Below are 12,183 nucleotides of genomic sequence, written 5' to 3'. Positions count from 1 at the left end.
GGTCAGGTGTGTCTGTATCGTCAGGTATGTCTGTATGGTCAGGTGTGTCTGTATGGGCAGGTATGTCTGTATGGTCGGGTATGTCTGTATGGTCGGGTATGTCTGTATGGTCAGGTATGTCTATGGTCTAGTACATGTATGTCTGTATGGTCGGGTATGTCTGTATGGTCAGGTATGTCTGTATAGTCAGGTATGTCTGTATGGTCAGTGATGTCTGTATGGTCAGGTGTGTCTGTATGGTCAGTTGTGTCTGTATGGTCAGGTGTGTCTGTATGGTCAGGTATGTCTGTATGGTCAGGTGTGTCTGTATGGTCAGGTATGTCTGTATGGTCAGGTGTGTCTGTATGGTCAGGTATGTATGTATGGTGGGGTATGTCTATGGTCTAGTACATGTATGTCTGTATGGTCGGGTATGTCTGTATGGTCAGGTATGTCTGTATGGTCGGGTATGTCTTTATGGTCTGGTATATCTGTATGGTCAGGTATTTCTGTATGGCCAGGTATGTCTGCATGGTCAGCTATGTCTGTATGGTCAGCTATGTCTGTATAGTCAGGTGTGTCTCTATGGTCAGGTATGTCGGTATAGTCAGGTATGTATGCATGGTCAGGTATGTTGATATGGTCATGTGTGTCTGTATAGTCAGGTATGTATGTATGGTCGGGTATGTCTGTATGGTCAGGTATGTCTCTATGGGTCAGGTGTGTCTGTATGGTCAGGTGTGTTTGTATGGTCAGGTATGTCTATATGGTCGGTGATGTCTGTATGGTCAGGTGTGTCTGTATGGTCAGTTGTGTCTGTATGATCAGGTGTGTCTGTATGGTCAGGTGTGTTTGTATGGTCAGGTATGTCTGTATGATCAGGTGTGTCTGTATGGTCATGTATGTCTGTATGGTCAGGTGTGTCTGTATGGTCAGGTATGTGCGTATGGTCAGGTATGTATGCATGGTCAGGTGTGTCTGTATGGTCAGGTATGTCTGTATGATCAGGTGTGTCTGTATGGTCAGGTATGTCTGTATTGTCAGGTGTGTCTGTATGGTCAGGTATGTCTGTATGGTCAGGTATGTATGCATGGTCAGGTGTGTCTGTATGGTCAGGTATGTATGTATGGTGGGGTATGTCTGTGTGGTCAGGTGTGTCTGTATGATCAGGTATGTCTATATGGCCAGGTATGTCTGTATGGCCAGATATGTTGATATGGTCAGGTATGGCTGTATAGTCAGGTATGTATGTATGGTCGGGTATGTCTGTATGGTCAGGTATGTCTCTATGGGTCAGGTGTGTCTGTATGGTCAGGTGTTTTTGTATGGTCAGGTATGTCTATATGGTCGGTGATGTCTGTATGGTCAGGTATGTCTATGGTCTAGTACATGTATGTCTGTATGGTCGGGTATGTCTGTATGGTCAGGTATGTCTGTATAGTCAGGTATGTCTGTATGGTCAGTGATGTCTGTATGGTCAGGTGTGTCTGTATGGTCAGTTGTGTCTGTATGGTCAGGTGTGTCTGTATGGTCAGGTATGTCTGTATGGTCAGGTGTGTCTGTATGGTCAGGTATGTCTGTATGGTCAGGTGTGTCTGTATGGTCAGGTATGTATGTATGGTGGGGTATGTCTATGGTCTAGTACATGTATGTCTGTATGGTCGGGTATGTCTGTATGGTCAGGTATGTCTGTATGGTCGGGTATGTCTTTATGGTCTGGTATATCTGTATGGTCAGGTATTTCTGTATGGCCAGGTATGTCTGCATGGTCAGCTATGTCTGTATGGTCAGCTATGTCTGTATAGTCAGGTGTGTCTGTATGGTCAGGTATGTCGGTATAGTCAGGTATGTATGCATGGTCAGGTATGTTGATATGGTCATGTGTGTCTGTATAGTCAGGTATGTATGTATGGTCAGGGTATGTCTGTATGGTCAGGTATGTCTGTATGGTCAGGTATGTCTGTATGGTCAGGTATGTCTGTATGGTCAGGTATGTCTGTATGGTCAGGTATGTCTGTATGGTCAGGTGTGTCTGTATGGTCAGGTGTGTCTGTATGGTCAGGTATGTCTGTATGGTCAGGTGTGTTTGTATGGTCAGGTATGTCTGTATGGTCAGGTATGTCTGTATGGTCAGGTATGTCTGTATGGTCAGGTATGTCTGTATGGTCAGGTATGTCTGTATGGTCAGGTATGTCTGTATGGTCAGGTATGTCTGTATGGTCAGGTATGTCTGTATGATCAGGTGTGTCTGTATGGTCAGGTATGTCTGTATGGTCAGGTATGTCTGTATGGTCAGGTATGTCTGTATGGTCAGGTATGTCTGTATGGTCAGGTATGTCTGTATGGTCAGGTATGTCTGTATGGTCAGATATGTCTGTTTGTATGGTCAGGTGTGTCTGTATGATCAGGTATGTCTGTATGTTCAGGTATGTCTGTATGGTCAGGTATGTTTGTATGGTCAGGTATGTCTGTATGGTCAGGTATGTCTGTATGGTCAGGTATGTCTGTATGGTCAGGTATGTCTGTATGGTCAGGTATGTCTGTATGGTCAGGTATGTCTGTATGGTCAGGTATGTCTGTATGGTCAGGTATGTCTGTATGGTCAGGTATGTCTGTATGGCCGGGTATGTCTGTATGGTCAGGTATGTCTGTATGATCAGGTATGTCTGTATGGTCAGGTATGTCTGTATGGTCAGGTATGTCTGTATGGTCAGGTATGTCTGTATGGTCAGGTATGTCTGTATGGTCAGGTATGTGTCTGTATGGTCAGGTATGTCTGTATGGTCAGGTATGTCTGTATGGTCAGGTATGTCTGTATGGTCAGGGTATGTTCTGTATGGTCAGGTATGTCTGTATGGGTCATGTATGTCTGTATGGTCAGGTATGTCTGTATGGTCAGGTATGTCTGTATGGTCAGGTATGTCTGTATGATCCAGGTATGTCTCAGTATATGTCGTATGTGTCTGTATGGTCAGGTGTGTCTATGGTCAGGTAATGTCGTATGTCATGTATGTCATGGTATGGTCTGTATGGCCAGGTATGTTGTATGGTCGGTATGTTTGTTGGTCAGGTGTGTCTGTATGGTCAGGTATTGTCTGTATGGTAGTCGTATGTAGGTATGTCTGTATGGTCAGGTATGTTGATATGGTCAGGTGTGTCTGTATGGCCAGGTGTGTTTGTATGGTCAAGTGTGTCTGTATAGTCAGGTATGTCTGTATAATCAGGTATGTCTGTATGGTCCCGTATGTCTGTATGGTCGCGTATGTCTGTATGGTCGAGTATGTTTGTATAGTCAGGTGTGTCTGTACGGCCAGGTATGTCTGTATAATCAGGTATGTCTGTATGGTCGCGTATGTCTGTATGGTCGGGTATGTTTGTATAGTCAGGTGTGTCTGTACGGCCAGGTATGTCTGTATGGTCAGGTATGTCTGTATGGGTCTGATATGTCTGTTTGTATGGTCAGGTGTGTCTGTATGGTCAGGTATGTCTGTATGGTCAGGTATGTCTGTATGGTCAGGTATGTCTGTATGGTCAGGTATGTCTGTATGGTCAGGGTATGTCTGTATGGTCAGGTATGTCTGTATGGTCAGGTATGTCTGTATGGTCAGGTATGTCTGTATGGTCAGGTATGTCTGTATGGTCAGGTATGTCTGTATGTCAGGTATGTCTGTATGGTCAGGTATGTCTGTATGGTCAGATATGTCTGTATGGTCAGGTATGTCTGTATGGTCAGGTATGTCTGTATGGTCAGGTATGTGTGTATGGTCAGGTATGTCTGTATGGTCAGGTATGTCTGTATGGTCAGGTATGTCTGTATGGTCAGGTATGTCTGTATGGTCAGGTGTGTCTGTATGGTCAGGTATGTCTGTATGGTCAGGTATGTCTGTATGGTCAGGTATGTCTGTATGATCAGGTATGTCTGTATGGTCAGGTATGTCTGTATAGTCAAGTATGTCAGTATGATCAGGTATGTCTATATGGCCAGGTATGTCTGTATGGCCAGGTATGTTGATATGGTCAGGTGTGTCTATATAGTCATGTATGTATGTATGGTCGGGTATGTCTGTATGGTCAGGTATGTCTCTATGGGTCAGGTGTGTCTGTATGGTCAGGTGTGTTTGTATGGTCAAGTATGTCTATATGGTCGGGTATGTCTGTATGGTCAGTTGTGTCTGTATGGTCCGGTGTGTTTGTATGGTCAGGTATGTCTGTATGGTCTGGTATATCTGTATGGTCGGGTATGTCTTTATGGTCTGATATATCTGTATGGTCAGGTATTTCTGTATGGCCAGGTATGTCTGTATGGTCGGGTATGTCTGTATGGTTAGGTATGTCTGTATGGTCAGGTATGTCTGTATGGTCTGGTATGTCTGTATGGTCCGGTATGTCTGTATAATCAGGTATGTCTGTATGGTCCGGTATGTCTGTATGGTCAGGTATGTCTGTATAGTCAGGTATGTCTGTATGGCCAGGTGTGTCTGTATGGTCATGTATGTCTGTATGGTCAGGTATTTCTGTATGGCCAGGTATGTCTGTATGGTCAGGTATGTCTGTATGGTCTGGTATGTCTGTATAATCAAGTATGTCTGTATCGTCAGCTATGTCTGTATGGTCAGCTATGTGTGTAAAGCAGGTGTGTCTGTATGGTCAGGTATGTCTGTATAGTCAAGTATGTCTGTATGGTCAGCTATGTCTGTATGGTCAGCTATGTCTGTATGGTCAGCTATGTCTGTATAGTCAGGTGTGTCTGTATGGTCAGGTGTGTCTGTGTGGTCAGGTGTGTCTGTATGGTCAGGTATGTCTGTATAGTCAGGTATGTCAGTATGATCAGGTATGTCTGTATGGTCAGGTATGTCTGTATGGCCAGGTATGTTGATATGGTCAGGTGTGTCTGTATAGTCAGGTATGTATGTATGGTCGGGTATGTCTGTATGGTCAGGTATGTCTCTATGGGTCAGGTGTGTCTGTATGGTCAGGTGTGTTTGTATGGTCAAGTATGTCTATATGGTCGGGTATGTCTGTATGGTCAGGTGTGTGTGTATGGTCAGTTGTGTCTGTATGGTCCGGTGTGTTTGTATGGTCAGGTATGTCTGTATGGTCTGGTATATCTGTATGGTCGGGTATGTCTTTATGGTCTGATATATCTGTATGGTCAGGTATTTCTGTATGGCCAGGTATGTCTGTATGGTCGGGTATGTCTGTATGGTTAGGTATGTCTGTAGGGTCAGGTATGTCTGTATGGTCTGGTATGTCTGTATGGTCATCTATGTGTGTATAGTCAGGTGTGTCTGTATGGTCAGGTATGTCTGTATAGTCAAGTATGTCTGTATGGTCAGCTATGTCTGTATGGTCAGCTATGTCTGTATAGTCAGGTGTGTCTGTATGGTCAGGTGTGTCTGTGTGGTCAGGTGTGTCTGTATGGTCAGGTATGTCTGTATAGTCAGGTATGTCTGTATGTCAGGTATGTCTGTATGGTCAGGTATGTCTGTATGGTCAGGTATGTCTGTATGGTCAGGTATGTCTGTATGGTCAGGTATGTCTGTATGGTCAGGTATGTCTGTATGGTCAGGTATGTCTGTATGGTCAGGTATGTCTGTATGGTCAGGTATGTCTGTATGGTCAGGGTATGTCTGTATGGTCAGGTATGTCTGTATGTCAGGTATGTCTGTATGGTCAGGTATGTCTGTATGGTCAGGTGTGTCTGTATGGTCAGGTATGTCTGTATGGTCAGGTATGTCTGTATGGTCAGGTATGTCTGTATGGTCAGGTATGTCTGTATGGTCAGGTATGTCTGTATGGTCAGGTATGTCTGTATGGTCAGGTATGTCTGTATGGTCAGGTATGTCTGTATGGTCAGGTATGTCTGTATGGTCAGGTATGTCTGTATGGTCAGGTATGTCTGTATGGTCAGGTATGTCTGTATGGTCAGGTATGTCTGTATGGTCAGGTATGTCTGTATGGTCAGGTATGTCTGTATGGTCAGGTATGTCTTTATGGTCAGATGTATGTCTGTATGGTCGGGTATGTCTGTATGGTCAGGTGTGTCTGTATGATCAGGTGTGTCTGTATGGTCAGGTATGTCTGTTGGGTCAGGTATGTCTGGTATGGCCAGGTATGGTCTGTATGTCAGGGTATGTCTGTATGGTCAGGTATGTCTGTATGGTCAGGTATGTCTGTATGGTCAGGTATGTCTGTATTGTCAGGTATGTCTGTATGGTCAGTTAGGTCTGGAATGGTCAAGCTAGTGTCCTGTATGGATCAAGGTATGTCCTGTATGGGTCATGGTATAGTCTGTATGGTCAGGGTAATGTCCTGTATGGTGCAGGTATGTCCTGTATGGTAAGGTATGTCCTGTAGGTGGTAAGGTATGTCCTGTATGGTAGTGGTATGTCTGTATGGTCAGGTATGTCCTGTATGGTCAGGATAGTGTCTGTATAGGTCAGGGTATGTCTGTATGGGTCCGGTATGTCTGTATGGTCAGGTATGTCTGTATAGTCAGGTATGTCTGTATTTGTATGGTCAGGTGTGTCTGTATGGCCAGTTATGTCGGGAAATGATCGATGTTTCGATATGTTTGTTGATCCACAAGATGGTATTGAATACGTTTAGTTGATGACAGAAGTTCTTATGTTAGTCTGCCAATATCATATTTTTGAAAGGCCTTCGGCTGATAATTTGTAATCATTAAACAGAGAACATCTATTATTTATATTTTTCTATTTTCATGAACACCTTATTTGCTTAAGAACTGAAGCACTGCATAAATGTAATATTTGAAATTTTGACAATTGAATGAATAATACTCTGTATTCAATAATATTACAAAGTGTTTCACAAATATGAATGATCCCAAGAAGATTGCTCGAGTATTATTAGCTCACCTGGTCCGAAGGACCAAGGTGAGCTTATGCCATACCGTGGCGTCCGTCGTCCGTCCGTCCGTCCGTCCGTCCGTCAACAATTGACTTCTTCTTCATAACTGCTGATCAGAATTTGACCAAATTTGGTCAGAAGCATCCCTATGGGTAGGGGACTCAAAATTGTACAAATGATGGAGCTGACCCCCTGGGGGCCTCTGGGGTGGGGCCAAAATGGGTCAATTTGGAGCTATTCATATAATTGACTTCTTCTCTGAAACCAAGCAATGGCTATCGCTCATATTTGCCAGGTAGCATCACTATGGGGTGGGCATTCAAAATTGTACAAATGAAGGGGCTGACCCCCCAGGGGCCTGAGGGGCGGGGCCGAATGTGGTCAATTTGGCTATATTGATATAAACGACTTCTGCTCTGAAACCAAGCAATGGTTATCGCTCATATTTGCCTGGTAGCATCATTATGGGGTGGGGATTCAAAATTGTACAAATGGTGGGGCTGACCCCCAGGGGCCTGAGGGGCGGGGCCGAATGTGGTCAATTTGGCTATATTGATATAAACGACTTCTTCTCTGAAACTGAGCAATGGCTGTCGCTCATATTTGCCTGGTAGCATCACTATGGGGTGGGGATTCAAAATTGTACAAATGATAGGGCTGACCCCCCAGGGGCCTGAGGGGCGTAGCCAAATGTGGTCAATTTGGCTATATTCATATAATTGACTTCTTCTCTGGAACCAAGCAATGGATATCTCATATTTTACTGGTAGCATCACCTTGGGGTGGGGATTCAAAATTGTACAAATGATGGGGCTGACCCCCCAGGGGCCTGAGGGGCGTGGCCAAATGTGGTCAATTTGGCTATATTGATATAAACGACTTCTTCTCTGAAACCAAGCAATGGCTATCGCTCATATTTGCCTGGTAGCATCATTATGGGGTGGGGATTCAAAATTTTGCAAATGGTGGGGCTGACCCCCAGGGGCCTAAGGGGCAGGGCCGAATGTGGTCAATTTGGCCATATTGATATAAACGACTTCTTCTCTGAAACTGAGCAATGGCTGTCGCTCATATTTGCCTGGTAGCATCACTATGGGGTGGGGATTCAAAATTGTACAAATGATGGGGCTGACCCCCCAGGGGCCTGAGGGGTGGGGCCAAATGTGGTCAATTTGGCTATATTCATATAATTGACTTCTTCTCTGGAACCAAGCAATGGATATCTCATATTTTACTGGTAGCATCACCTTGGGGTAGGAATTTGAAATTGTACAAATGACGGGGCCGACCCCCCTGGGGGCTGAGGGGCGGGGCCAAAATGGGTCAGTATTGCAAGATTGAAAAAAAACGACTTCTGCTCTGAAACTAAGCAATGGATATCGCTCATATTTCCCGGGTAGCATCCCTATTGGATGGGGATTCAAAATTGTACAAATGGTGGGACGCCAGGGGGCTGAGGGGTGGGGCCAAAAGGGGTCAATTTGGCTAAATTGATTTAAACAACTTTTCTCTGAAACTTAGCAATGGTTTGACTGGTAGCATCCTTTTGGGGTAGGGATTCAAAATTGCATAAAGGAGCTGACCCCCAAGGGGGCAGAGGTCAGGGTCAAAAGGGGTCAATTGGTCTAAACAAGTTCTTCTCTGAAACTAAGCAATGGATATCACTCACATTTGTGTGGTAGCATCCCTATGAGGTCGCGCCAAAAGTCAATATCATTTCATGGATTAATGCACTTTTTGGAATTTTCAGTATTAAAATGAAACCAATGTACATGTACCCATATAAAATGCTTATGATATATATTGACATAGCAATACCAGCGACAAATATACTTCAGCATCATTCTTGTTTCATATCTCATGAAACCAGGTGAGCGATACAGGCCCACTGGGCCTCTTGTAAATCTAGTGCAAAATAATTTTACATTCTGACGTGACATCGCTGGGTGACTCGATAAAATATAACACGTTTTCTTTCTATTGTGACGTCATAATACGTTAATAAGCATTATTGAAATATCACATACCTCTTTATACTTTGCTATCTAGTGACGATCTAGAACATAAGTTCTCTTACCCTGGACAAGGATATCCGCAGTGTTACCGGGGTTAAATGTCCTTATCTCACCCTATGGAGTAGACAAGCTACACGTACTTTTTGAACGTTCTCAACGATTACATTTCGTCACGTCAACAATACCATGACGTCACGTCAACAATACCATGACGTCACGACGACAATACAATGACGTCACGTTGACAAGTCATCCATAGTTAATAGCCTTTCTGTTCATCCATATTTACTAGCCTTTCTATTAATCCATAGTTAATAGTCTTTCTATTAATCCATAGTTAATAGCCTTTCTGTTCATCCATAGTTAATAGCCTTTCTGTTCATACATAGTTAATAGCCTTTCTGTTCATCCATAGTTAATAGCCTTTCTGTTCATCCATAGTAAATAGCCTTTCTGTTCATCCATAGTTAATAGCCTTTCTATTAATCCATAGTTAATAGCCTTTCTGTTCATCCATAGTTAATAGCCTTTCTGTTCATCCATAGTTAATAGCCTTTCTGTTCATCCATAGTTAATAGCCTTTCTATTAATCCATAGTTAATAGCCTTTCTGTTCATCCATAGTTAATAGCCTTTCTATTAATCCATAGTTAATAGCCTTTCTGTTCATCCATAGTTAATAGCCTTTCTATTAATCCATAGTTAATAGTATTTCTGTTCATCCATAGTTAATAGCCTTTTTATTAATCCATAGTTAATAGCCCTTCTGTTCATCCATAGTTAATAGCCTTTCTGTTCATACATAGTTAATAGCCTTTCTGTTCATCCATAGTTAATAGCCTTTCTGTTCATCCATAGTTAATAGCCTTTCTGTTCATCCATAGTTAATAGCCTTTCTGTTCATCCATAGTTAATAGCCCTTCTGTTCATCCATAGTTAATAGCCTTTCTGTTCATACATAGTTAATAGCCTTTCTGTTCATCCATAGTTAATAGCCTTTCTGTTCATCCATAGTTAATAACCCTTCTGTTCATCCATAGTTAATAGCCTTTCTGTTCATCCATAGTTAATAGCCTTTCTATTAATCCATAGTTAATAGTCTTTCTATTAATCCATAGTTAATAGCCTTTCTGTTCATCCATAGTTAATAACCCTTCTGTTCATCCATAGTTAATAGCCTTTCTGTTCATCCATAGTTAATAGCCTTTCTATTAATCCATAGTTAATAGTCTTTCTATTAATCCATAGTTAATAGCCTTTCTGTTCATCCATAGTTAATAGCCTTTCTGTTCATACATAGTTAATAGCCTTTCTGTTCATCCATAGTTAATAGCCTTTCTGTTCATCCATAGTTAATAGCCTTTCTGTTCATCCATAGTTAATAGCCTTTCTATTAATCCATAGTTAATAGCCTTTCTGTTCATCCATAGTTAATAGCCTTTCTGTTCATCCATAGTTAATAGCCTTTCTGTTCATACATAGTTAATAGCCTTTCTGTTCATACATAGTTAATAGCCTTTCTGTTCATCCATAGTTAATAGCCTTTCTGTTCATCCATAGTTAATAGCCTTTCTGTTCATCCATAGTTATTAGCCTTTCTATTAATCCATAGTTAATAGCCCTTCTGTTCATCCATAGTTAATAGCCTTTCTGTTCATCCATAGTTAATAGCCTTTCTGTTCATCCATAGTTAATAGCCTTTCTGTTCATCCATAGTTAATAGCCTGTCTGTTCATCCATAGTTATTAGCCTTTCTATTAATCCAGTTAATAGCCCTTCTGTTCATCCATAGTTAATAGCCTTTCTGTTCATACATAGTTAATAGCCTTTCTGTTCATCCATAGTTAATAGCCTTTCTGTTCATCCATAGTTAATAGCCTTTCTGTTCATCCATAGTTAATAGCCTTTCTATTAATCCATAGTTAATAGCCTTTCTGTTAATCCATAGTTAATAGCCTTTCTGTTAATCCATAGTTAATAGCCTTTCTGTTCATCCATATTTAATAGCCTTTCTGTTCATCCATAGTTAATAGCCTTTCTATTAATCCATAGTTAATAGTATTTCTGTTCATCCATAGTTAATAGCCTTTTTATTAATCCATAGTTAATAGCCCTTCTGTTCATCCATAGTTAATAGCCTTTCTGTTCATACATAGTTAATAGCCTTTCTGTTCATCCATAGTTAATAGCCTTTCTGTTCATCCATAGTTAATAGCCTTTCTGTTCATCCATAGTTAATAGCCTTTCTGTTCATCCATAGTTAATAGCCTTTCTGTTCATCCATAGCTAATAGCCCTTCTGTTCATCCATAGTTAATAGCCTTTCTGTTCATCCATAGTTAATAGCCTTTCTATTAATCCATAGTTAATAGCCTTTCTGTTCATCCATAGTTAATAGCCTTTCTGTTCATCCATAGTTGGTAGCCTTTCTGTTCATCCATAGTTAATAGCCTTTCTATTAATCCATAGTTAATAGCCTTTCTGTTCATCCATAGTTAATAGCCCTTCTGTTCATCCATAGTTAATAGCCTTTCTGTTCATCCATAGTTAATAGCCTTTCTGTTCATCCATAGTTAATAGTCTTTCTATTAATCCATAGTTAATAGCCTTTCTGTTCATCCATAGTTAATAGCCTTTCTGTTCATCCATAGTTAATAGCCTTTCTGTTCATCCATAGTTAATAGCCCTTCTGTTCATCCATAGATGATAGCCTTTCTGTTCATCCATAGTTAATAGCCTTTCTGTTCATCCATAGTTAATAGCCTTTCTGTTCATCCATAGCTAATAGCCTTTCTGTTCATCTATAGTTAATAGCCTTTCTGTTCATCCATAGTTGGTAGCCTTTCTGTTCATCCATATTTAATAGCCTTTCTGTTCATCCATAGTTAATAGCCTTTCTGTTCATCCATAGTTAATAGCCTTTCTGTTCATCCATAGTTGGTAGCCTTTCTGTTCATCCATAGTTAATAGCCTTTCCGTTCATCCATAGTTAATAGCCTTTCTGTTCATCCATAGTTGGTAGCCTTTCTGTTCATCCATAGTTAATAGCCTTTCTGTTCATCCATAGTTAATAGCCTTTCTGTTCATCCATAGTTAATAGCCTTTCTGTTCATCCATAGTTAATAGCCTTTCTGTTCATCCATAGTTAATAGCCTTTCTGTTCATCCATAGTTAATAGCCCTTCTGTTCATCCATAGTTAATAGCCTTTCTGTTCATCCATAGTTAATAGCCTTTCTGTTCATCCATAGTTAATAGCCTTTCTGTTCATCCATAGTTAATAGCCTTTCTGTTCATCCATAGTTAATAGCCTTTCTGTT

This window comes from Pecten maximus, chromosome 18, assembly GCF_902652985.1.
Source record: "Pecten maximus chromosome 18, xPecMax1.1, whole genome shotgun sequence".
In the NCBI taxonomy this organism is placed as follows: Eukaryota; Metazoa; Mollusca; class Bivalvia; order Pectinida; family Pectinidae; genus Pecten; species Pecten maximus.
This window is presented reverse-complemented; position numbering follows the sequence as displayed.